Source organism: Onychomys torridus, chromosome 5 (assembly GCF_903995425.1).
Source record: "Onychomys torridus chromosome 5, mOncTor1.1, whole genome shotgun sequence".
NCBI classification, from domain to species: Eukaryota; Metazoa; Chordata; class Mammalia; order Rodentia; family Cricetidae; genus Onychomys; species Onychomys torridus.
The window spans coordinates 64,096,526-64,122,219 of NC_050447.1; the positions used below are offsets into that span (position 1 = coordinate 64,096,526).

Sequence of the window (25,694 nt, forward strand, 5' to 3'; positions counted from 1 at the left end):
TCTATCTATCTATCTATATGTCATGGAAAGAAAGAAGAAAGAAGGGAAAGAAGAAAAGAAGGAAGGAAGAGAAAGAGAAAAAGCCAACAAAATTGTAATCACTACCTGATTGTAGTGTCTGCCAATTTTTATGCTGTGTATTCCTTGGATCTGGGAAAAGATGCTTAGTGTCGAGTCTTAAGAGCAAGTCCAGTTGGCTCCAGCATATCACTGGAATTTGTAGTCTGGATTTATTATGGTGTAGTTTTCATGCAGACTCTGCAAATATTCAGGAAAGGGAGTCATGGAGCCTATCTTATAATTGTTGGTGATTGGTATCTAGTTCTGTGTTTGTCATGTAGCCAGGATATTTGCTTTCTAGAATCTATAGTGTTGGTTATTGGGAGATTACTCTCTCTGGACCAGCTTAATGGACTTTTTGGAGGTGGATAACTAAAAATATCCTTTAACAATAATAAAACACAGAGCCCCTGGCTCCAAGAGAAGCCAGACTACCCAGTTAGATACAGAACAAGTACATACACCAACTTTTTTAATTCTGGGAACAGGGACAGGGACCCAAGGACTTCTATATGAACACCTCTCCATTCTTCCACTCTTTTGCTTCTCAAGGTATGTGATGGTGGTCAATTTAATGGATCTGGAATCAACTAAGAGACATACAACCTGTGGGTGGGTCTGTGATGGTATTTCCTGGAAGGATTAAGTGGGGGAGGCACATTTCCAGTGATATCTCCTATATAAGGAGGTCTGATGGACAAGTTGATGCTTTTGCCTATCTGCCTTCACTCCTTGTTCATGAGAGCATCTATTCTTTGCTGCTGCTATGGTAACCTGCTGTGGATATTGCTCTGTGTAAATAAAATTCTGATTGGCCATGGCCAGGCAGGAAGTATAGGCGGGACAAGAGAGTAGAGAATGCTGGGAAGTAGAAGGCTAGGGGGAGACACTGCCAGCTGCCGCCATGAGAAGCAACATGTAAAGACACTGGTAAGCCACGAGCCATGTGGCAAAGTATAGACTAACAGAAATGGGTTAATTTAAGATTAAAAAAAAGTAGATAACAAAAAGCCTGCCACAGCCATACAGTTTCTAAACAATGTAAGTTTCTGTGTGCTTTCTTGGTTGGGTCTAAGCAACTGTGGGACTGGCGGGTAAGAGAGATTTGTCCTGACTGGGCCAGGCAGGAAAACTCTAACTACAAATGGCGTCCAACGTGTTGGCAAGAGTTTCCACCTAAAACCTGAGAAAAAAGATTCTAAGACAGAGCTAAAAACAGCTTCCTAGTTGTCTTTCACAAGTTAGCGGCAGCCTGCCGGTTTGAGCTACTATGGCAGGTTCCTGGTGGGTGCGTCTGACCTGCAATGTGGCGGGAATGAGGAATCTATAAGCGACACTTTACTGTGCTGCGTGGTGGATTTAACCTTTGCTAGTTAAAAAAAAAAAAAAAAGTTTCTGGGCTATGCACTGCTTTGATAGAACTGCTTCTGATAGTTGATGGTACACATGGCTCCAGATCCAGAGCTGGCAGTAAACTGTACCACCACCATGTTGGAAAGCTGAGATGGGTGGAGCCAGCAGCCACAGTGGTGTTTCAGTCTTACAAAGATGGATATTACACAGAGAATCTGGTTTATGTTGTCTTTGGGATTTTTAACTGCAGAAAAAGATTTGATCTTAAAAGCTGTTGAGTTAAACAAATATGTAAAATTTTCAAGGTAACTTGACTTCAAAATTTGAATATAAGGATATGTTGCTTTGGAAAAGATTCTCTGCTTTTGTTTCCACAGAAAGCCAGAGGCTGTGGATTTGTTCCAGATTAAGATACATCAGGTTTGATCAGCCAAGACCACCTGAAAGGTCTCCAATGACACCATGGCCCAGATGATCTGACATCCAGAATGGTTTCAAAGCAACTGGCTCAGAGGTTCACCCTAATGGACTACTCCATAATCCTAAAATTTTCTTTGTGTCCACATAAGATACAGCGCCCCCCTCCAGCAGGAAGTAGTAAGAGAAACTACGCCCACATTCCCAAAATTATCAAGCTGTTTTTGGAGATGGAATTGGCTCACTCCTTCTCTAAACCCAGACATATTGCTAAAAGAAAAGGTTAAGACATTCTTATGTCCCAAATCAGAAGAGCCCTCTGGTATGGGACAGAGAAAAACCAATATTTTTCTTTAAAGTAGATTGATTATAAACACGATCTCTTTCTAAAGAAGAAAAGGGGATATGATATAGATATAATAGGATAAGAGGGTAGATTAAGGAACTTACTTCTAAAGAGCAACAACTTGTTTAAAATGTTTTACATTGGTATAGACTTTAGTCTATTGATACAAACTTAAAGTTAATTTTGTTATACTGTGTGCATATTTCTACTCGTGTTTCAGGTATTATGTTTGTATAGCTCATTTAAATTGTAATGGATAATTAAAAATAGATTAATAATTAGTCATCTATGATAATCATATTCGTAGCCATGTTAGTTAAGTCTTCTTGGTATACATAGAGATATTTCAGATAGATAGGTAATCTTCAAATACTTCAAAGACCTACACAATATGGCATTTAAAATACTTTTAAAATTTAGACTTTCTGGACAGTGAGACATGTCTGCTCCTGGCAGCACCAATTTACTTTAGAGAGGAGGATGGGCATTGAAGACACTTCATATCTTATCTTCACCTTGGCAAAAATAGCCATTTGGGCAAGAAACTGTTCTTGCCTGGACTGCTTGATCGACTGGACATGCAGGACCCATAGAAAGGTGACCACTAAACTTTGCTTGACAAAAAGGTCCTTCAGGTTCCTGCTCTAAAGGACACTGAGAGAAGTGATCGAGAGACTCTAGCCCTGTGGGCTGAAGACAAATGCCCCAACTTTACAAAGGAACATTAGGTGACTGTCCAGGCTGCCAGCTGTCTCTGTCTACTCTTGCAAGACTCCTGAAAAATGCTTACATCCTTCTCCCGGTTCTCAGGTAATATTATATCCGTCTGAGGTCTTTAATGTTGTTGAAGACTAGATAGTTATAATTCCCTCAAATATGATAAAAGATAAGTTAGATATAAAACCTTAGACTCACAAATATAAGATAGATAGGATATCTTCTTTAATATTATAACTGTAATTCTTGCTTGATAATTGTTTTGTTATATGTGATTTTACTATGTAAAAGTTAAAACCTTCCTTAAAAAAAAAAAAAGAAAAGGGGAAGTGCTGTGGATATTGCTCTGTGTAAATAAAATTCTGATTGGCCATGGCCAGGCAGGAAGTATAGGCGGGACAAGAGAGTAGAGAATGCTGGGAAGTAGAAGGCTAGGGGGAGACACTGCCAGCTGCCGCCATGAGAAGCAACATGTAAAGACACTGGTAAGCCACGAGCCATGTGGCAAAGTATAGACTAACAGAAATGGGTTAATTTAAGATAAAAAAAAGTAGATAACAAAAAGCCTGCCACAGCCATACAGTTTCTAAACAATGTAAGTTTCTGTGTGCTTTCTTGGTTGGGTCTAAGCAACTGTGGGACTGGCGGGTAAGAGAGATTTGTCCTGACTGGGCCAGGCAGGAAAACTCTAACTACAGTAACCTTTTGCTGAGCCCAGCTTCTTCAGTCTTCTAAGTTGGACTAAAACCCAGCAGCTCTCCAGGCCTCCTCCAGGCCTTCAGTGTCACATAGAACTGCTGAGAAATCCAGCCTCATGACTTGAGCATGATTGGATGCAGACAGCCATTGCTGGACACAACTCATATCATGTGAGCCAGTCTAACACATCTCTTTTCACGATATATATTAATTCTATCAGTTCTTTGTAGAGTGTCTTGACTAATAAAGGTATAATATTATTAGTCACATAAAATGCAGCTATAATGGAGAATGTGCCTCAGGAGGTGTCATTGGTATAGAGATAGGTTTTAACAGGACATGTCTTGGCCACTTACTACAATCATCTTGTGGCTAAGAACATCACAAGTCAGAGTTAAGCTGTAGTTCTTGGCATATTTTATGATATTGTGGCCATGGAGAGTGGCTAAAAGTAGTGTGAGATTGATGTGAGGGCTGTTGGGGATGGCACATGCATACCATGTCAGGGCTTGTAGGCAGAAGAAGAAAAGAAATCAGACATGAGTCTTGTGGAGGGCAACCGACCAGCTGAAGTTCACTCCATCCTGCTCTGCTCTCTTTTGCTTTCAGTTCCTGTTTGGCTCTGGCACAACGTTTTGGTCCTGGACCAAGCAAGTTTCATGATTGTTGCCCACTGTCTAGACTTCACAGTAAGTTTGCAGGTGGCTTTACTGAAGGCCTAAGACATGCTGGCATGAAATGGCTGCACTTTGGTTTCGGACGCACATGTGGGAGAGGACTTGGTAAAGTTTGTCACTCATGACAATGGGGTGTTTTAGATACATGATTCCAAAAGGGTGACCCTAGACATTCTAAGAAGTGAGGTGGGACCTAAAGACTTTGGTTCTTACAGTTAGCCATCTTCTAACATGAACTTGAAGGCTGTATAAGCAACTTTTTCTCTAGCTGAACCCTGAAGCCTTTCTATGAACTAATCTCTCTCCTCTTGTCTTACCTCTCTTTATTTCTAGAGTCCAGTTTGCTCAAGATGACCTCATCAAACTTCCTTCCTACACAAGCTTCTCTGGATATTGCGTTCGTCATTGTGGTTAATATTTGATCATCAGCTCAACAGGATGTAGAATTACTCTCACAGTGTGTGCCCGAGCAGCACCCCCTTCCTTAGGCATTTTGTCACAACAGTGAGAAAAAGTAACGGATACAGTCACTTGAGCATTCGTATGAGTTAATGGTACCTTAATCTGTGGTGCTACACTTAAAGTATCCCAGCAGAGGAACTCTTGCAGAGGCAGCAGAATAAAACCCAGGCACGTTCAGCTTGTTTCATCCATCCCAATACAAACACAGGGGCAAGAAGCAGATATTCTAAGACAATCGCACGAAACTGTTCAAACTAGTCCTTACACAGAGGAAGAATATGTTGTTCTCTCACTCCTGCTCATAGTTTCATCACACTGGCATCTCATCCTTTGAAAATCTGAGAGTGTAGAATGGGAAAGCTGAAAGTTCAGCTCAGAAGGAGTCTATGTAACTTACTCCAAGTTTCTAAAAGTGTGCCATGTTATATAATGCAGGGGAAGGCATGGAAAAGTACTAGCTGATGTGGAGCTGGAGACTGTCCTGCTGATTCACTGAGGCAAGAGCACTTGAATTAAGATGCATCTCAGAACAGCCAGATGAAGTCCATTCATCCTCCAGGATCTCACACCTTCACTGTGGGGGAGTAAAATGCAAGGCTGGGAACCCGGGGAAGAGTGGTGAGTTCTCAAAGTTGGCTCTTGCTCCTCTTGAGGCCGGCATCGAGGACTTCTCTAGTCCTTTCAGTCATCCAGTGCTGTCTTCTGTTTCTATACCATCACCCCAGTGTGGGAAAGATGGCCTTCAACAGCCCCCTAGTTTCTGTACTGTGGCCTCAGACCCTGTCTTGGGTTGCAGAGTATTATTGCAATGGAAAAGTTACGTAGAACTGTGCCATTTTGTCAGCTAATCAAATAACACATCTTTATGTGTAGTTCCTGTATGTGCAGTTGCACATGTGTCCATGTGCATGTGGAGGCCAGAGTTCAACCTCAGGTGTTGTTTTTCAGAATCTACCTTGTGTTTTGTTTTGAGCCCAAGTCTTTCACCGGTTTGGGGCTCACCAATAGGCTAGGCTGGGGCCAGTGAGTTTTAGGGATTTAACTGCCTCTACTTTCCCAATTCTGGAACTATAAGCACATGCCACCATGACCAACTTCTTATTTTTTTAAAAATTATATGTAGATGTGTGTCTGTACAGGTGAGAGCAGGTGCCTGTCGAGACCCGAAGAAGGCATCAAATCCCTTGACACTGGAGTTACAGGCAGTTGGGAACTGCCTGATGTAGATGCTAGGAACTGATTGCAGGTATGTGCTCTTAAACACTAAGCCATTCTCTTTAGTACCCCCCCCCCCTTTCAAAGTGTGAAATCTGGGGATGAAGCTCCTGTCTACATGTATGTGAGGCAAGCACCAAATTGACTGAGTTATCTCCCTATCCACCTAACCCTGCAAACGGGACAGCTTTTAAATAGTAGTACCGTAGTATCATCATTTATAAACAGTTCATAGCTGTGTACGGTGTGATAAAACTGTCATGTGACCATGGTCTAGGAAGGATGATGCTTTGGAGCAGGGGAGCTTTTAGGTCTAGGTCTCTTTTGGCTTGGGGTGGCTGTCTTCTTTCCTTAGATAACTGTTTAGGAACCTATCAGATGCTTCTGCACACATTTTCCCTTTAGTTAAGTCCACTGACTGCTCCAGGGGGTCAGAAAAAAATCTATTTGTGAACATGTGTGTCTTCAAAGGAACACATTTATCCTTTTAAATACCATGAAAGGAGGAGTTGAGGCATAGTTGGAGCATGGAAGGCACACAGGATGGAGCTCAGAGCTGTTAGAAGCCTTAGGATGGCTGGGGTGGCTGGAACGCCTGGGTTGGGGTGCATGGGATGGTCACTGATGCTGCACAGGAATGTTCTACCTGGTAGCATGGCAATGCAGGCCAGGTGTGTGTGTGTGTGTGTGTGTGTGTGTGTGTGTGTGTGTGTAAGTAAATGTGTGTGTGTGCATGTGCATGTGTGGACCAGTGAATTTGTGTGTGTGCTTGCACTCATGTTGTTCCTTCAATAACAATATATCTACCTCATTTGGAACTTGCCAAGTAGTCTGGGCTGGCCCACTAGTGAGCCCCACCGATGTGTCTGTCTCTGCCTCCCCAGCATTGGGATTGCAAGCTCAAGAGACTGTGCCTGGGATCCTGTCTCCAGGACTCCCTTCTCCACACAGGAAGTGACCAAACACTCACAGCGTCTTTCCCCTGTGTGTATAAATTACTTTTCCTGCTCTTATGTCCAAATATAAAGCAACTCAAGAGGAGAAGGGCTTATTTTGGCTCACAGTTTGAGGGGTGACAGTTCATTACAGTTGGGAAGTCATGGTCGCAGCAACACATGATGACTCCCAAATGTGGGCATTACAGGTGTGAGCTTTTATGCTACGCAAATGGATGTCAGTTTATGTTCAAGAAGGGCCACATAGTTCGGGAATGCTTTTTCTCTTTAAATGTTTGAGATAAGGAGCTTACTATGTTGCTCAGGCTGGCCTCAATCTCTCCGTGGTCCTTCTGCCCAGCCTCCTGAGTGCTGGGATTACAAGTGAGATTCTAGAATTCCAGAGCTGGAAGGGAACCAAGAATACAGGGTCTAGTCCCTCATTTTAAGGATAAGAAAGCAGGAGTGGGTCTCCCAGAGGGAAGTAGTCAATACAAGACTTTTAGCAGGACCTCTGGTTTCCAAAACCAGTGATGCTTTCACTGTATCAAAGAGTACTCTGTGTTTCAATTGTCAATCTTCATGCCTTAATCCACTTCCTATAGGAAGCCATTTTGGTGTCTGGCCAATCCCTGAATGATCTCTGGATCCAACGAAACTGGAGGTTAGCTACTGTTCCTTATTGTATTTACACTAGTAATTAAAAAGCCATGAATCAGACACTTGGGAACTACCCAGCTCCCCACCCCCACCCCAGGATCTTACCTATGACAAATAAATTAAAAGGAAGTGCTTAAAATATGCCTACAGCTAAGCAATCATCCAGCTACCTGATGGCTCTTTTTTTCCCCCCCAAAAATTAACTTTTTATTGACTCTTTGTGGATTTCACCTTATGCATCCCAATTCCACTCATCTCCCCATCCCCTCATTTCCACCCTTTGCTCTTGCAACCTCCCCCTAAAACAAATAAGCAAAATATCCCAGCATGGAAGCTGTAGCATAACCCAGTGAGTCACACAGTTTACCCTCAGTCCATACAGCTTTACTTGTAAGTGTTCACTGCAATGAGTCATTGGTCCAGTTCCAGGCCTCTGGCTTCTGCTATACAATCAATACTGGGTCCTCACTGGGACTCCTTTTGGATATCCTATTATTGCCTTCTGTCATGGAGATCCTGTAGCTTTGGATCTGCAGGTTTGGACCCTTCACACGCTCCAGCAGTTCATAGATGAGGTGGGTGTTGGGGTGGGCTGCCTTACAGTCCTGGTTCTGGGCCTGGGTAGTAGCTGGGTTCGTCAGCCTGCCAGGTTTCCCTCATCGTCATCACCTAAATGAGCTTGCCATCACTGTCCTGGCTAGCTCATTGTAGCAGACAGCAAGGAGCAGGCCAGTTCTCCTGCTCTCATGCCCTCGGGCCAGCTCGCCCTTACACCACAAGGGTCAGGGCCAGCTCTACTGCTTTGCCCAGGTGAGGTACAGGGCCTGCTCTCTGGATTGCTGCAATTGGAGAGGGGCAGGTCCAGCTCTCCTGTTTTCATGCCCCCAAGGTTGGCTGTCCTGCCTGTCACAGGTGGCAAGGGGTGGGGGAGGACACATTTCCCTTGCCTTTGCCATGATGGCTCTTTTTAAAATGGATATATGTGTTTGTGTGTTCATGTGTTGTGGTGATGTTTTATTTGTGCTCTAATAAATAAAGCTTGCCTGGAGATGAGAGGAAAAAGCCAGCCACTATATTAAACAGAAGTCAGGCAATGGTAGCACATGCCTTTAATCCTATCACTTGGCAGGCAGGGATCTATCTGGATCTCTGTGAACTCAAGGGCCACACTGGGGAACAGAGCCAGGCATGGTGACAACATGCCTTTAATCCCAGCACCAACCATAGAGGTCTTGAGGTCTTTACAGATAGAAAGTGACAGAGCTGGGCAGGAAGAGGAAGTGATGTAGCTGGGCTGAGAGAGGGAGTGAGAGAACAGAACAGAAAGGCATATAGGCATGGGCATACAGGAGTAGGTCTTTTTGGAAGCTGTGGAGTTGGTGAGGTAAGGTTAGCTGTGGCTTTCCCTACTTCCCTGAGCTCTCAGGTTTTCACCCCTATATCTGGCTCCATATTTTTTATTTAATAAGACTGTTTAGAAATTTGTCTACAATGTATTTTCATGTATGTGTGTATGTGCATGCATGCATATGTGTGTGCACATGTGTGCATGCAGGTACATGTGCATGTGTAGGTATGCTTGTGGAGGCCTGAGGTTGGTGTTGGGTGTTTTCCTTAATCTCTCTCCACTTTATTTAATTTTTTAATTGAGACAGAGTTTCTCTCTGATCTTGGCAGTCACCAATTTGCCTAGGCTGGTCCCCAGCGAGCCCCAGTGTGTGCTAGGATTACAAGTGAGTGCCACCATGACTGGCTTTTTCTATGTGGATTCTGGGAACACAAACTAAGGTCCTCACACTTATTCAGCAAGTGCTTTGCCCTCTCCTCAACCCCCTTAGGAGGTGTTTAACAGAACAAATGTGGTACAGTAAGGAAAGTAAGAGGACACCCAAGTTACTTTCTTTTACTTTTTACGTGGATGTATTTGTGTATGCCTGTGTGTAAGTATGTACAGGTGAATGTGAGAGGGCCCTTGGAGGAACATGTGCATGTGTGGGCATGCTTGTGGAGGCCTGAGGTTAGTGTCCGGCCGATCCCCAAATGGTCTCTGGCCCCATTGAAACTGGAGTTAGCTACTGTTCCTTATTGTGTTAGCACCAGTCATTAAAAGGCTGTGAATCAGGGACTCTGGAAATATCCTCCACCCCAGGACCCCCTGGAGCTGGAGTTACAGGCAACTGTGAGCCACGGTACATGGGTGCTGGTAACCCCCATCTTGTGTCATCTGCAAGAGTAGTACATGCTCTGAATCTTTGAGCCCATTGGGAATTTGGCAGTTTCTAATGAGATCCCAGCTCTTGCCAAGATCCTGTCAGTTTATAACAGGGGTTTTATGATTTCAGTCAATTATGGAGACATTTGATGAGTGCTCTTTTGTTTTACTTACCTATGGAGAATAGAGAGAAATTCATTCATAGCTTCCTGCAAGGAAATAGTAAGTGCCATTCAAAGTTGATGTCTCTTTTATTCAAGTTTGGGTGAGTCATTCACAGCTAACACTATATTTAGTATTTGCCAAAATGGGCATAATGTTACATGGAAGCAAATAACATTGTAGTCACCCAGCCTCCCACACTGTGTGTCCCAGATGGGCTTCAGGAGGCTGTGATGGGTTTGCACATCTCAGACTTAGCCTTCTAACCCTCCCCAGCAGCTCCTGCCCCCAGGATATTGGGGTGACCTTCCTGTCCTTGTACACATCACACCCTCCCATGTGACTCTGGAATCTGAAGGCCCCTTTGAGATCTAATTACAGCCTAATCTTATGGAGGAGTTTTCTCAATTAAGGTTCCCTCCTCTTAGATGACTCTAGCTCATGTCAAATTGACGTAAAAAGTAGCCAGCATAACAATACTCTAAATATCCACCATGCTATGACAAATGACAAGATTCACGTATAAAAATAACCCGACTAGAAATAGAACTTCCACAACAAGGAATGAAATCAGCATGTCCAAAGGGTGCTGCTCCCCCCCCCCCCTTTATTGCAGTATGTCCCAATTTGCTTTTCTGTCACTGGGATAAACACCATGACCAAAAGCAACTTGGGGAAGAAAGGGTTAATTTCATCTTACAGCTTATAGGCTATGATGAAGGGAAGCCAAGGCAGGAACTCAAGCAAGAACCTGGAAGCCAGAACTGAAGCAGAGACCACGGAGGAGGCATGGCTTGTTTGTCTTGCCTTGCTCAGCTTAATTTTTCTATACAACCCAGGACCACCTGCAATGGACTGGACCCTCCCAGAAATATGCACTATTGTTACAGGCTAATCTGATGGAGGCATTTTCTCAGTTGAGACTCCCTCTTTCCAGGTGACTTTAGCTTGTGTCAAAGTGTCAAACAACAACAACAACATACAGTACTATTCACCAGAGCCAAGATCATCCTATGGAGAAATGCACAAAGAAAATGCTGTCTATAGATATAGTGCACATGTTATCAGTGGACTGAATCAGTGATGGAGTCCTCCTGAAGGGTTCCAAAGGGTGCTGCTCAGCCTGTTTACTGACAGCCTTATTCTCAGAGGGAGGCTGCTGGGACATCACCTATGTGATCAAATTTCCAACTACGTATCCCAGGGCCTCATGAGTCATTGAATTACAAGAAACTGGAAGCTTGTTATTGTTGTGATGAGCAAGCCATCTGTGGTCTACTCTCTGTCAGCAAAAAGAGATATGGTAACATCACACACACACACACACACTCACTCTCTCTCTCTCTCTCTCTCTCTCTCTCTCTCTCTCTCTCTTAGCATGTTTATGCTTCCTTGAGATATTAACATTTTTCTAATGAGATCCTAATTCTTGCCATGACTCCTTTGTACTCTTGGGGTTCTCAGTTGTGAATTCCAAGAACTCGGGATTTTTCAAAGATGGAGTAACAACCTTTGAAAGTAGAGAGCTTTCTTCTGCCTACTCATGGTGAAATAGAATTGTAGGCCGCAGGCATTACAGAGATCCAGCCATCATTTTATGGCGGTTACTAAGGCCTTTTGGAGATTGGCTGCTGCCCTTGATGTACTAAGAGCTATTGCCCAAGCAGGTGCTGGAAGCCAGTTTTACCAGGTTACCCATCATGCATCGCTTCCCTTAATCCATATCCTCATGCAGCCTCATGTCAGAAAGCTCAGTGAACCTTACATTTCATGTCCTGATCTGTGAACACTGAACTATTCCAAGAAAAAAGCATAATGAAGTTTTATAAACATGCATGTTACTCTGCCTTCTGTTGACATAACTAGTCAGGAGACTGTCACCTTACGAAGAGAAAACTTTGCTTTGGCTTACAGTTTTGAAGGTTGCAGCCCATAGTTGCCTGGCCCTGTTGCTGTCAGTGCTATGGAGAAAGTACCACATCATGATGTGAGCGTCTGGTGGAGGAAGACTTCACCTGCCTCATGGCCAAAAGTGAAAGGGGGAGAGAGAGAGAGAGAGAGAGAGAGAGAGAGAGAGAGAGAGACAGAGAGAGACAGAGAGAGAGACAGAGAGAAACAGAGAGAGACAGAGAGAGAGACAGAGAGAGAGACAGAGAGAGAGACAGAGAGAGAGACAGAGAGAGAGTGAGCAGGTGTCTTCCAGAGGAGGAGTGGCAGGCTAGAGAGTAAGTCCCTAATACTGGGGCCTTTGCTGGCATTCCAGATCCTATCTATAGTATCTACCCAGGAGAATATAGGATTTTGGTGACAAGCCTAGGAATCACTTGCCTCAGACATATACTGGTCCTATGAAGACAGCAAACACATTTTTTTGTTTGTTTTTGTTTTTGTTTTTGTTTTTTGTTTTTTTTTGAGACAGGGTTTCTCTGTGTAGCTTTGCGCCTTTCCTGGAACTCACTTGGTAGCCTGGGCTGGCCTCGAACTCACAGAGATCCGCCTGGCTCTGCCTCCTGAGTGCTGGGATTAAAGGCGTGCGCCACCACCGCCTGGCCAGCAAACACATTTTAATGTTATTGGGCACGTGGCCTGAGAATCCATCACCTCTGAATGGAGTGTACAGTGTTGGGATATGGAAATGTTGGACTGAGGGATGCTGTAGTAAGATGGCTCAGGCGGAATGTGTGAAGTGAGACAGCTTCGATGGCAGCTGACTTTGGAAGTGATTTTATCTGGCACTGGAAGTCTAGGTAAGACAAGAGTGAGAAGAACTTGGAATAAGCTTGAGTTGGCTTTATTTGACTTTGAGACCAGGAAAAGAGATACTTATTACTACAAGTGCAACTTCATTCCCTGCATTGGAACTATGTCTATTTCATTAAGCTTAAAAGTGCTTTTACAAGCCCACATGAGTGAGGTCACTTAACTAGAGAGGGGCATATTGACTGGGTGTGATGCCACACATCTGCAATCCCAGCACTCTAGAGGCTGAGACAGGAGCATCATGAGTTCTAACAGAGACTCCTAGTGAGACCATGTGTAAACAACAAACAAACAGACAAAAGCAGCAACACAACAAGGCATATTGGGCCAAATAATACCTACACTCCCCACTATTACTTGGTTCCATCTACTTGCCATCTGCTCTGCAGTGGGGCTCTTTTCCTCATCTCCATCTCTGCTCAATGGTGTCATGGGAGTTTTGGCTGCTCTGGCCACCACTGTGCTTCAAGGAAAGGCCAGGCTCCACCACAATACTGCTTTAAGGAGCTCCCACCCAACAGTGCAAAGATGCAGAGTCCCATGGAGCTCATTGGAGGAGAGGGGGTGGGGGCCTTGTCCGACTCTACTGAATTCAGTGGGAGAGCAAACTTCATACAGTACTAGTGAGTGTGGTTTCCTGTGCCACAGAGGCAGAGGCTCCAGGTCCTGGAGCTGTTCCTACAACTGGTTTGTTTCTATTGTAGAGATGGAGCTTTTTCCAAAGCCTTCCCTTTAAGAAAAGGCTGCAAGATGAGCAAACAGATTCAGAGGGGGGGAAAGCCGGGACCACTAGTCCCAGATGATTGAGACAGAGATGACAAGAATCTAGCTTCTAGGTGGTTCAAACAGCACCACTGTCTACTTTCTCTAGTTCTGCCTCAGCTCCCCTCCTACCAAGTCTTCAACCCTGAAACACTCTGTCTATGGGGAACAGAATGCTAAGGTCACTACAGAATATGCTTTTAATAAACAGTTTACTGTTGGTAGTGAAGCCTATGACCTTTCTGATAGATGTCCAAGACATAGCAACAGCATAATGCCACAATTGCCTGTTTACTGGATAGGTCACTGTGGATGAGCATCACAGACCAGTTTCACAAGCTTTATCAGAGTTTAAAAGATTAATATTAGGCTGGGCATTGGTGGCACACGCCTTTAATCCCAGCACTTGGGAGGCAGAGGCAGGCGGATTTCTGTGAGTTCAAGGCCAGCCTAGTCTCCAAAGCAAGTTCCAGGAAAGGCATAAAGCTACACAGAGAAACCCTATCTTGAAAAACCAAAATTAATTAATTAATTAATTAATTAATTAATTAATATTAACTATGTATTTGGAAATCCAGTCACTTATCTATCCATCCATCCATTTACCTGTCACTCATCCATCAATCCATTTATTTACCCATCCAACCATTTAGCCATCATCCATCTATCCACCCATCACCCGTACATCCAACTAACCATCCATTCATCCATCCAGCTATCTATCTTTCCATTCACCCATCCACCATTTTCTATCATCTAACTATCTGGCACATACCTACTGAGCTTCTGTTGTGTAGTATGTTGTAAAAAGAGTGATACCCTGAGTCAACAGTGAACAAAATAGGGTACTTGTGGTAGTTTGAATGTAATTGGCCACCATAATCTCATAGGGAGTGGCACTATTAGAAGGTGTGGCTTTGTTGGAGTGGGTGTGGCCTTGTTGGAGGAAGTGTGTCACTGTGGAGGTGGGCTTTGAGGTTTCCTATGCTCAGGATGCCACCCAGTGTCTCAGTTGACTTCCTGTTGTCTGCAAGATGTAGGACTCTTAGCTACTCATCCAGCACCATGTCTGCCTGCATGCCACCATGCTCCCTGCCATGATAATAATGGACTGAACCTCTGAAACTGTAAGTGAGCCCCCTAAATTAAGTGTTTTCATTTATAAGAGTTGCCACGGTCATGGTGTTTTTTCATAGCAATAAAACCCATAATTAAGGTAGTATTGTTTACAGGTTCTTAGATTTGTACCCTCATAACTACCAGTTACTGATAAGCATGGAACACTTGATTCATTTGCAGTCCTTACTGAGTAAACTGGTTTACTATACAAATACAATAAAGTACAATATCTCATTGATCATTTGTAATATCAACTACATATTGAACCAATAATATTTTGGATGTATTGGGGTAAATAACATATTATCAAATTAATTTCATTCTTCATTTTTCAAAAATGTAGTTTGCATTATGTAGTTTAATGTATTATATTTCCAGAATGGTACACATCTGGAAAGAAAGCTGTATTCCAAATAAATAGATGAATTTTGAGTGATTCTCGTGGGAAATAAAAGATACTCCTGAGTCAAGAGAATAGGATATACCTTGGTCTTCCCTACAGAGGTGGGAAGAATGTGTGAAAAGAAGTACGTGTTCCAGTAAGTGTCTGATTTTTGTCTTCTTGTGTGTGCGATTTTAATAAACAGGGATTTAAATTGTGATGCCATTTTAGAGTTTGCACATTTGTTCATTTTCATTGGTCATGGTCAGTTATTACATTAGTTGTGATGGCAATGATGCCAGCCCTGGTGGTAATTAATGAGGGTTGGACTGCATTTTGTGGAGAAGTTATAAATGGGTGTGTGTGTGTGAGTAAATGTGCATGTGTTGTGTGGAGTGCATGTACATAATACGTGATACCAAGTGCATACAGAGACTTGAGGAGGATGTCAGGTACCTTCCTCTATTGCTCTCTACCTTATTCTCTTGAGATGGGGTCTTACCCAAGAGGGAAGCTTACCATTTCACCTAGGCTGGTTGGCTGACGGGCTCCCAGGAACTCTCTGACTTGGCCTCCTAATGCTGGGGCTACAGGCATGGGCAGCCATGCCTGGCTTTTTATGGATGCTATGTAAACATAAGGACTTGAGTCCCAAACTCCTAGTACCCACAAGAAAGCCAGGTACAATGTGTTTGCAACCCCAACAATGAAATAGGGCAGAGACAGGCAAATTATAGGGGCTTACTGGCCAGCTAGTTTACATGAAAGAGTAAGCTCCAGGTTCACTGAGAGACCTTGCCTCAAAATAAGGTGGAGAGAGATAGAGGCAGACATCACAGGCATTGTGTGGCTACCTCTGGCTTCAGCTCATACACATATAGGGGATCAAACCTGTACACAGATGCACACACCCTTACACACACACACACACACACACACACACACACACACGCCTCAAAATATCTAGCTAGGATTCACCTTTCATGCATCCTGCATTATTGCTGGGACCTGCTGTGCTCCAGGCACTTAGGGTGGTGCTGGGGTTCAATGGACAAGTGAAACCAGGGAAGTCTCTGTGCCGGACAGCTGGTAGACATGAATCATTCCACTTGAAAGCCTTTGGTTACACAGAGAACTTCTAAGGTCTCTTGTGGCTCTCTAAAATGAAGTATTTCTTTTTCGTCTGGTGCTTATAACTGTCAAAGAAGAGACTCATCAGTTCCTGGCATCCAAGGACCCAGAGCAACAGGAATTTGCCTGTCAGGCTGTGGAGAGTGTCCCTGTCCTGGCTTTGGTCCACAATGCTCTCTGAAGCAGAAGTCACTCTGGGATCCTTGCCTCCTACCTTTCCTCATGCCCTTCCTCCCTCATGCTGGTTTCTGTGGTTATTGAGTGACACTTTTTGCCCACTGAGCTTCTCCTGAGCTTGCTGCTGCCTGTGCTGAATTGGATTTCTCTTGGCTCCAGTCCTGGCCTCTTCTCTGAACTTTCTGGCCATCAGCCTGGAGCTGACTGGTGCTGGCCTCAGGGGGTTTGACACCAACACAGCTACACCCCTCCCCCAGAAGAGCTGAAGAGGGCCTCCTGGCTGAGCCCATTCTTTCCTGCCTTCTCTTTCAGCCTCATCAACCGTGGTGCTGTCTGGGCCTCTGCAGAGGAATGTCTGCCCAGCTTTGGGGTCCACTCGTCTACCCAGTATGAAACAAATGGCATCTGTGTACTTGGCATTGACTAGAGGCTGAGACTCTGCCATCACAGCTGTAGAACTCCCTGCTTCATTAGGAAGAAAGGTGGCAAGGACATCCACCCCCATACTTCCCGTTTCTGAGAAAATTTAAAGGGAGGAAAGGATGATTTTAGCTCAGGGTTTCAGAAGTTTCAGCTCTTAGTTGCTCAGCCTGTTGCCTCTGCCGATATCTGCTTAAAAGACCTGCACTCCATGATAGAACTCTTTTCCATTAGTTTCATCTGCTGGTGTTTCTGACCTCCCCCAGGACACTCTGCAGGTCCCAGGGATCGAACTCAAGTCACCAGGCTTGGCAGTGGGTGCTTTTATCCTCGGAGCCATCTCTCCATCCTGTGTTTTCTTTTTGAGGGTATGGGAAGGCATGAAAACAGATGCATATGCTAAATCCACCATCCATACCTAAACCTTTGTTAATATTACACAATCCACGTTTTTCTCACAACATACAAACACCACCTTTCTCATTTACTAAATTCTTGCGTACACTGGGCTGTAGGTCAGCTGTTCTTTCTCTAGTAGTCTAACTTGGTCAAGCTCAAGCTTATTGTATCATAACACTTTTTTTCAAAACCATTCCTATTTGACTTTAAAAAAATATTTTTGATACCTTGGACAAATCCTCACCCTTCTCACTTTAGATGTTTCCATGTAAATTATTCTTAAATGTTTATTTTTTTCATCAAACTGTTAAGTGATAATAGAAACAATAATCAAATAGAAACCAATGTAATAAAACAACAACAAGAAAATCCCTTGACTCCATTGAGATGCTCATTGGAGAGTCAGCGACTTTGTATTAGTGAATGGGAGAATTGGTGTGTATTTATGCTAAAGTTTTTCATCATGCACTATGCTTCCAAATATTTAGAACATTTTAGTCCAGTCAGTCAGGTTTTATAGTTTTATATTTCTGAGGCCTTTGCTGTTCCGTCTTTTGAAACTTTGTTGTTGTTGTTGTTGGGTGGATTCTTTGGTGTTGTTTGTATTTTGAGTCAGGATCCTGGGCTGGAGAGATGGCCCGGCTGTTAAAGGTTAGGCTCACAACTAAAAATATAAGAGACAAGATCTTACTATGTAGCCCTGGCTAGCCTGGAACCAGCTAAGCAGAATAGGTGTATAACTCAAAGACCTGCCTCCCAAGTGCTGGCATTAGAGACATGTGCCACCAGACCTGGCCAAATTTCTATTCTTAGTACAAATTTTGGCAAGGTTTTTCTGTAATGGGCTTTATTGTCAAGATATCCTCCCTTGTGGGCATCTAATTTACTTAACTCTGGTGCTGTAGTGTAAATTTAGCCACAGAGGATACCTACATGAATGAAAGTGGCTGTGTTTCAACAAAACTTTATTTATAAAAGCAAATAATGTGCTGGGTTGCTGTACCTGGGCTATACTTTGTTGATTCCTGACTTTGGAGATGTTTCATAGAAAAACAATCAATGGGAGGCTGCTATGGCTGAGTGGGTGAGGTCCCTGCGGAGAAGCCTGATAACTTGGGTTCAATCCCTGGGATGCACGATGGGGAAGAGGAGGCTGATTCCTGGAAGTTGTCTTTGACCTTCATGGTAGCACTATGGCAGGTATATACACACAGAGCACACACACACACACACACACACACACACATACACAGACACACATATACACATACACGTAGACACATACATACACAGACCACACATGCTCACACAAAGACACACATGCACACACACATATGAACACAGATACACATGCACACACACATACAAACACAGACACACATGCACACACACAAACACACAGACACACATGCACACACAAAGACACAGAGACACAAGGCACATATACACTTACAAACACAGACACACATGCACACACAAAGACACACAAAGACACATGCACACACACGTACAAACACAGACACACATGTACACACACCAACACACACTAAATAAATGTAATAATATTTTTTTAAAAAAGTAAAAGGACCCATTAATATAAAAATAAAGGAGGAAGTACAGGTCTTGAATCAGTTGTCCTCAGGAAACGTCCCAGAATGAGGGGTGTGGTATTGTGTTCCCCCAAAATATTGTGTGTTCCCCAAAATAAACTTATCTGGGGTCAGAGAACAGACAGCCACTAGAACAGAGCCAGAAATGGTGGCTAGAAAATGGGTCAGAGTGAGCCATAGCAGAAGCTGGGCGGTGGTGGTGTACGCCTTTAATCCCAGCACTTGGGAGGCAGAGCTATCGGATCTCTGAGTTCAAGGCCACTTTAGAAACAGCTAGGCAGGTGAAACAGCCTTTAATCCCAGGGAGTGACAGCAGAGAACAGAAAGATATATAAGTCGTGAAAACGAGGCACCAGAGTTAGTTAAGCATTTAGCTAGTTAAGCATTTTGGCTGGTTAAGCATTCAGGCTTTGGAGCAGCACAGTTCAGCTGAGAGCCATTTGGATGAGGATTCAGAAGCTTGCAGTCTGAGGAAACAAGACCAGCTGAGGAACTGGCGAGGTGAGGAAACCATGGCTTGTTCTGCTTCTCTGATCTTCCAGCAGTCACCCCAATAGGTGGCCTCGGGTTTGATTTCATTAATAAGACCTGTTAAGATTCATACTACAGAGGGGTCTAGGAATTGTTTGGGGGAGCACCTTATTCCCTCACAACTTTATGCAGCACATTCAACTTGCATGGGGCATCTGATCTCATCCTATCTGTGTTCAAATTTCCCCCTTACATTATAGAACTGGTGAAGAGCCTATGCTTTGCCTGTGTCTGAAACCTTCTCAGCACACTGACATAATGCAGAGAGTCAATACACATCATTTAATGAGTACATGAAGTTGTGGGGAGAGGCGATTTCTAAGGACACACATGAGAAGAATCCTGTTCTGGTTCCTTAGTGGTAGCTATTGGGTTCTGGTTGGTGTGTCTATGGCCCTCTTCCAGTCTATCCCTTATCTTTGCTGATAACTGAGTTTAGCCTGAGTCTCCATTCTTTGGTGCTCTAAGCTTCCATTGTCTGCAGCGTGGAAAGCTGCTCTGTGCTGTGAGGCTAGACTGTGTTTCTGCGGTTTGCACACTGATTTGCTGATTCACGGGACATGTATTGCACCATGGATGGTGTGAGTCCTTGACCTAGGTCAGTCATTTTTCTACTCTCCCATTTCTCTCCTAAAATAGAGGAGAAGAATTAAAACACTTTTTAAAAAAATGTAGGACAGTCTCCCTTCCTTTTTTGATAATCAGCTTTCAGATTGTCAGCCTCAGCCAGCAGGTCCTTCCGACTGTGCACACAACATGGTACTAGCAGTGCTAGGTGCCAGGGGAATCCGTTTGCTCAGATGCATGTGGTAAATACATGTGCCCACGTGCTGGGACAGGAATACACGCAGAGCCATCTGCAGAACTGGATAAACACAGGAGCAAGTGAGGAGGATAAGTGTTACATTTGCAAAATGAGGAAGGGAAATCCAAAACCATCTAGCCACCAGAAAGCAGGGTGATTTTCAAAGCTATTTTCTCAGAACCAAATGCTGACTGGGCTGGAGTGAGTATGGTTGAGAGGCATAGAGTTGTGTTCTTTGTTCCAAATACTCTTCTGCTCTTTCTCCTTTCTTTTCTTTCTTTCTTTCTTTCTTTTTCTTTTTGTGCTTTTAATTGAATGTTCTCCCCCCAGAAGCCACCAACTATCAATAGCTCCTCAGCTAGAGGTGGGAGCCCACGAGACCCTCCCCACTCTCTACCAGAATGTTGACTGGCTTGGTCTTGGGACAGTCACAGGGGTGTATGAATTCATGAGTGCAACAGTCCCTGTCTTGTCCAGAAGACACTGTTTATCTCTGGTCCTCCTCAGCCTATGGCTCTTGTAATCTTTCCACCTCTTCTCCCGTGATGGTCTCTCAGACTTGGGGGTAATGGTGGATGTGATTCAGATGTCCCATTTGTGCTGGGCACTTCACAGCCTCACTTACTCTCCACATTGCACTTAATTCTCCACACTTTGACCAGCTGTGATTTCCTTCTTTCTTTTCTTTTCTTTTCTTTTCTTTTCTTTTCTTTTCTTCTTCTTCTTCTTCTTCTTCTTCTTCTTCTTCTTCTTCTTCTTCTTCTTCTTCTTCTTCTTCTTCTTCTTCTGTTAATCACTGTCCACTGATTCTAATGCTTTCCATGAATACTTCTGGAAGATCTCCCATGTGTTAGGATAGCACAATTCTTGCTAATATCCACTTTACAGAGACCGTCTCCTGATGCATTAGGCTATCCTTGCATTCAGAAATATCTCTGTGGCATCCTCTGCTCCCACGCTTTTAAGCCGTCACAAGAGGTCTGGCAGAACTCTTTGGTATTTTTCCAGTTTTCTTTAGAAATAAGACATAGGGAGACACAATGTAATCCTTAAATGCTGAGAACTCCTGGCCCAAGGGAAGAACTAGCAGATATGAAAACATCCCCATAGTCTTAACTCCACCTGGAAAGTGGTTAGTTACTCCCATGACGATCATGCCACTGTTGTGCATGTTGTAACACATGGGGCTCACAGCTGAGTAGGAATATTAGTAACAACTCTCTTCCAGAAGGCCACACAGCACCCTAGATACAATGAAAACCAGCCAACAAGGAGCAAAGATTTCTGCTTGGTCTCAGCCTAAAACCGAAGTGCATGGTTCAGCAGTAGTGCCTTACTGCCTATTCTGGTGGGCAACCAACAGCAGCGGCAATATGCTGCATTGTTTTGGATGACTCAGAAACCTCCCTGACCAGCATGGAGCTGATGTTTTTATAAACAACTTTTATTGAGTTATAGTCCTCATAAAACAATCATTTTTAAACTGCATTGTGACATGAATTGCTAAATGGTCTTTTAATAAAAAAACCCAGAGCCTGATATTGGAGTGACAGCTGAAAGATCAAAGAAGCAGAGCAAGCCACAGCCACCACTTCTTACCTCACCAATTCCTCAGCCTGAAAGAGCTCCAGCCGAAAGGGCTCTAGGCAAAAGGGGTTCCTCAGCCAAAAAGGCTTTAGTTCCTGTCTCCTCACGACATATACCTTTCTCCGCCCACCATATCACTTCCATTATAGTGCTGGAATTAAAGGTGTGTGACTTCCTAAGCAAAGGCATGAGATCTCAAGTGCAGCACCACTGCCTGGCTCTGTTTCTCTCCTAGACTGAGTCAATCTCATGTAATCCAGGGTGGCTTGAACTCACAGAGATCCATCTGGATCTCTGCCTCCTAAGCGCTAGGATTAAAGGTATGTGCCACCACTGTCTGGCCTCTATGTTTAACCTAGTGGCTTGTTCTATTCTCTGATCTTGAGTCAAATTTTATTGGTGTACACAATATATCACTACAGTACATAATTTATTGTTCTCCATACATTTTCAGAGCTATGTAATTATCACCATAACCTAATTTCACAACATTCTGATCACCCCTCCCAAAGTGTCTGTGTTCATTAGCGCTCATTTTCCCCATCCCCAGATCTAGAAATTGTTAATATATTTCTTATCTCATGTTGTACTGGACATTTCATGTAAATGAGTACACTGTGTACTCATCTGGGCCTTTCTTCTCCTACACAAGTTAGTGGTTTTGAGACATATTAATATTGTATAATGTATTAGCACTTCATTCCTTTTTATTGCTGAATAGTATTCTATTGTATGGGCATACCATATCTGCCTATCAACTGATGACCATTGATGTTTCCTTTTTGGCTATTATGAATAAAGTTGCAATGAAGCTTTGTGTATACCTTTTCCCCCCTTTCTTTCTTTTTATTTCAGGGGAGAGCACCAAAACACAGTCCCCCACTACCACAAATTATGCAGTTGAGTTTCCCGAATTTGGGGAAATCTCAGGGGTCAGCACATTCAGAGTGCAATGGACAAGCCTCGCCCTGGGAAAACCACCTTCATGATCATGGTATCTCCCCTGCCAGGTAAGCATTGTGTATACCTTTTTGTGCAGACATGTTTTCATTTCTCTTGAGTAAATGAATGTAAGAGTAATGGTAGCTCATGTGGTAAGTGTATTTTTAATATTTAACCGCCAGACTAATTTTTAAAAACACATTGCCTAATTTCTTCAGTGTAATGACTAATGATATTGAACATCTTTTCATGTTATTCCTGGACATTTGCACATATTTTTAGAAAAATATCTGATTACTCCATTTTTAGCTTGGGCTTTTCTTAGTTTCTTGCTGAGTCATGAGTCATTATGTATTCTACAGTGTCCACACAAGTAAAGGCCTGTGAATACAGTATCTTGCACATAGTAGGCCCTCAACAAATATCTGTTTACAAGACGGTATGAAAGTAAGTAGCTGGAACCTTTGGCTATGGATGTACAGAATCGTAATATAAAGAATAAGCTCAATCTTTTTTTTTTTTTTTTTCAGTACAGACTTTGAATTTAAAGGTTCGTTTGTGTTGTCTCCCTCCATCTATTGATGGAGCCTTGGGCTGCATCATCCTCGCCTAGCCCCGCAGCCAGTGCCCCGGAGCCTGCACAGGGCCTTTCATTCTCTTTCTTTTGCTTTGGCACAGAATGTGTCTTGCAACAGGTTGAATAAGGCAGCCTGAAGTTTTGCCAGAGTCATGAGATGAGGAAGCATAAGCAAGAGAAAGAGCAGCTTGGGAGGCTGGGCAGTCAAGGAGGGCCAGAGGAAGCTTGCCATCATGTGGTTTAGATGGTTCAAACATGATTAAATGCCAGAATTAGTTCAAGCCCTTTAGACTTTCGGGAAGCCTGGCCCTTCCCCTCAGCCATTTGTTTAGTACAGTCTAGTGGGCTTGTTAGGTCACTTCCCCAAACTCATGAGCAAGTAGTTTTTTTTTTTTTTTTTTTTTTTCTAGGTAGAAGAGGAATGTGGTCATTCCAGCCACAGAGGCAAGAGGTTCTAGGGGACCAGCATGTAATGTGAACTTAAAAACTAGCTCCAATCAAGTTGCCACTGTCAAAATAGCCTGGCACAGAGGGGACCATCCTGAGTAGAGCTTGCAAGAGAAGTGCTGGAGTTTTTTGTGCCACTAGTACGGAGGAAATAAATTTGAATGCATGTCTAGTTAGGTGCACATGGGAATTGAAAGAGAAAGCAGGTCAACAGTAGGAACTACGGTTAGATTGCTGGGGTTAGATTTGAGGCTGTGTTAGCGACCACATGGAGATGTTGACAGTGCCTCTCAAACTGTCTTCCTAAGTTTTCTCATTCAGTACTCAAATCTTCCATGCCCCAGCTTTCTTTAATTTACAACACTATTGCCTTTTAGTGTATTATGCAACTAGCTCATTTATTACGTTTACTGTCCACTGTCTATCTTCCTCACTCCCAGGTCTTCAGGGGAGAAACCTCATTGTGTGTTCGTTGACTCTAGAAGGCCTGAAACACACAGCAGGTGGCTACTCAGGAATTGCTGGTGGTGACAAATAACAGGGCCACCTCCTGGAACCGTTAGGAAAAGGAAATGACACGGTGTTGTAGACAACTTGCATTACAACACAGGAGGGTGAGCACGATCTCAGGAGGATGACCATGTCTCAGTTGGCCATGGACAATGCCATTCCTCACCTGTTCCTGGTAAAGGACAAGAGTGGGGCTCATTTTAGTTGGTAAGCTTATGAGTCTCCTGTATGTGAGCATTTTACTCATCCATTTAAGAAACTCAGCAACAGTTGTCTCCTGGTTGTGAAGTATCTTTGACACTAAAAGCAATGACCTAATTAGCTTGTTGCCTTCTAGAACCTTCCATCTGTGGGCTCTTATTGGGGAACTGTAAGAAGAGAACTAAGTGGATGAACTTGTGACCTAAATGCACAGTCAGCAACAGTACATGCATTGTCATCTGTAGGGTCCTTTGCTCACTTGGGAGAGGTTTTCACTGATCAGTTTATGGGACTGGAGCATTTTACCCAATGAATAGAATCAACACGATCCTTTTGTTGACGAAGAGGCTGAGCACAGGAGGACAGATAACTCTTCAAAGATACCTGTCTGCTGAGAGCCCTTGATCACATGACCTGAGAGGCTCCCTGTCGGACTTTAACTCAAAGTTCTGCATTTCTTTATGACAAGCAGACTTTTCTCATTATTTCCTACAATATACTCCATTCACTAGTGTATATTCATTGTACAAAACAACAATGGATTTCATTGTAACATTCTTTACCGCCATCATACCATACTTTGACCATATTCCACCGTCCCTACTATTGTTGCTGGTCTCCCTCGTGCCTTCCCTGAAGGACACCCACTGCGAAGGCAGGCAGGCAGGCTGAAGAATGGCATTCAGTTCTAATTCCATCTAGTCCACAGCAGCTGCATTTCTTGTCATGTTCCTTTGCTTCCCTCTAGTGGTGATCTAGCCTCAAATTACCTGTGCGGTGTGTATGTGTAAGTATTTGTGATCAGTATGGTGTGTGTGTGTATGTGTGGTGTATATAGTGTGTATAGTGTGTGTATGGTGTATGGTGTGTATGTGTATGCTGTGGAGTATGTGTGTGTATGAGAATGGTATTGGCATATGTGTGGTATGTACAGTGTATGTGCGTGCACATGATTGCTAATCTTTTTTTTTTGTTTTGTTTTGTTTTTTTTTTGTTTTTGAGACAGGGTTTCTCTGTGTAGCTTTGGAGGCCATCCTGGAACTCACTCTGTAGCCCAGGCTGGCCTCGAACTCACAGAGATCCTCCTGCCTCTGCCTCCCGAGTGCTGGGATTACAGGTGTGCACCACCACCACTCAGCTGATTGCTAATTGTATTGTCAACCTGATGGCATATAGAATCAGAATGGAAACAACTACCTAGGCTTGTCTGTGAAGGACTGCCTAGATTATATTAACTGAGGTAGGACCCACACTAAATGTGGAAACGTGAAATCTGTATTACTCTAAGAAGCTGACTGTACAGGGTGTCTTTTCTGTATGAGTTGAACTATAAGCAGATTTAACAATTGCCTAGGCCAACCTTTCTAGCTAATCTTGATCTTTTTGCCTTCATTCTATTGTCTTCTATGTAGGATGTAA

The 25,694-nt window shown here is 43.5% G+C and overlaps 1 non-coding gene across 1 annotated transcript; it reads right to left on the reverse strand.

The window, feature by feature from the left end:
- Window positions 1-22,450: 22,450 nt before the first annotated feature.
- LOC118584950 lies at window positions 22,451-22,616 on the reverse strand. Its single transcript, XR_004945116.1, has one exon. It is a non-coding gene; the product is annotated as a U1 spliceosomal RNA (small nuclear RNA).
- Window positions 22,617-25,694: the final 3,078 nt, after the last annotated feature.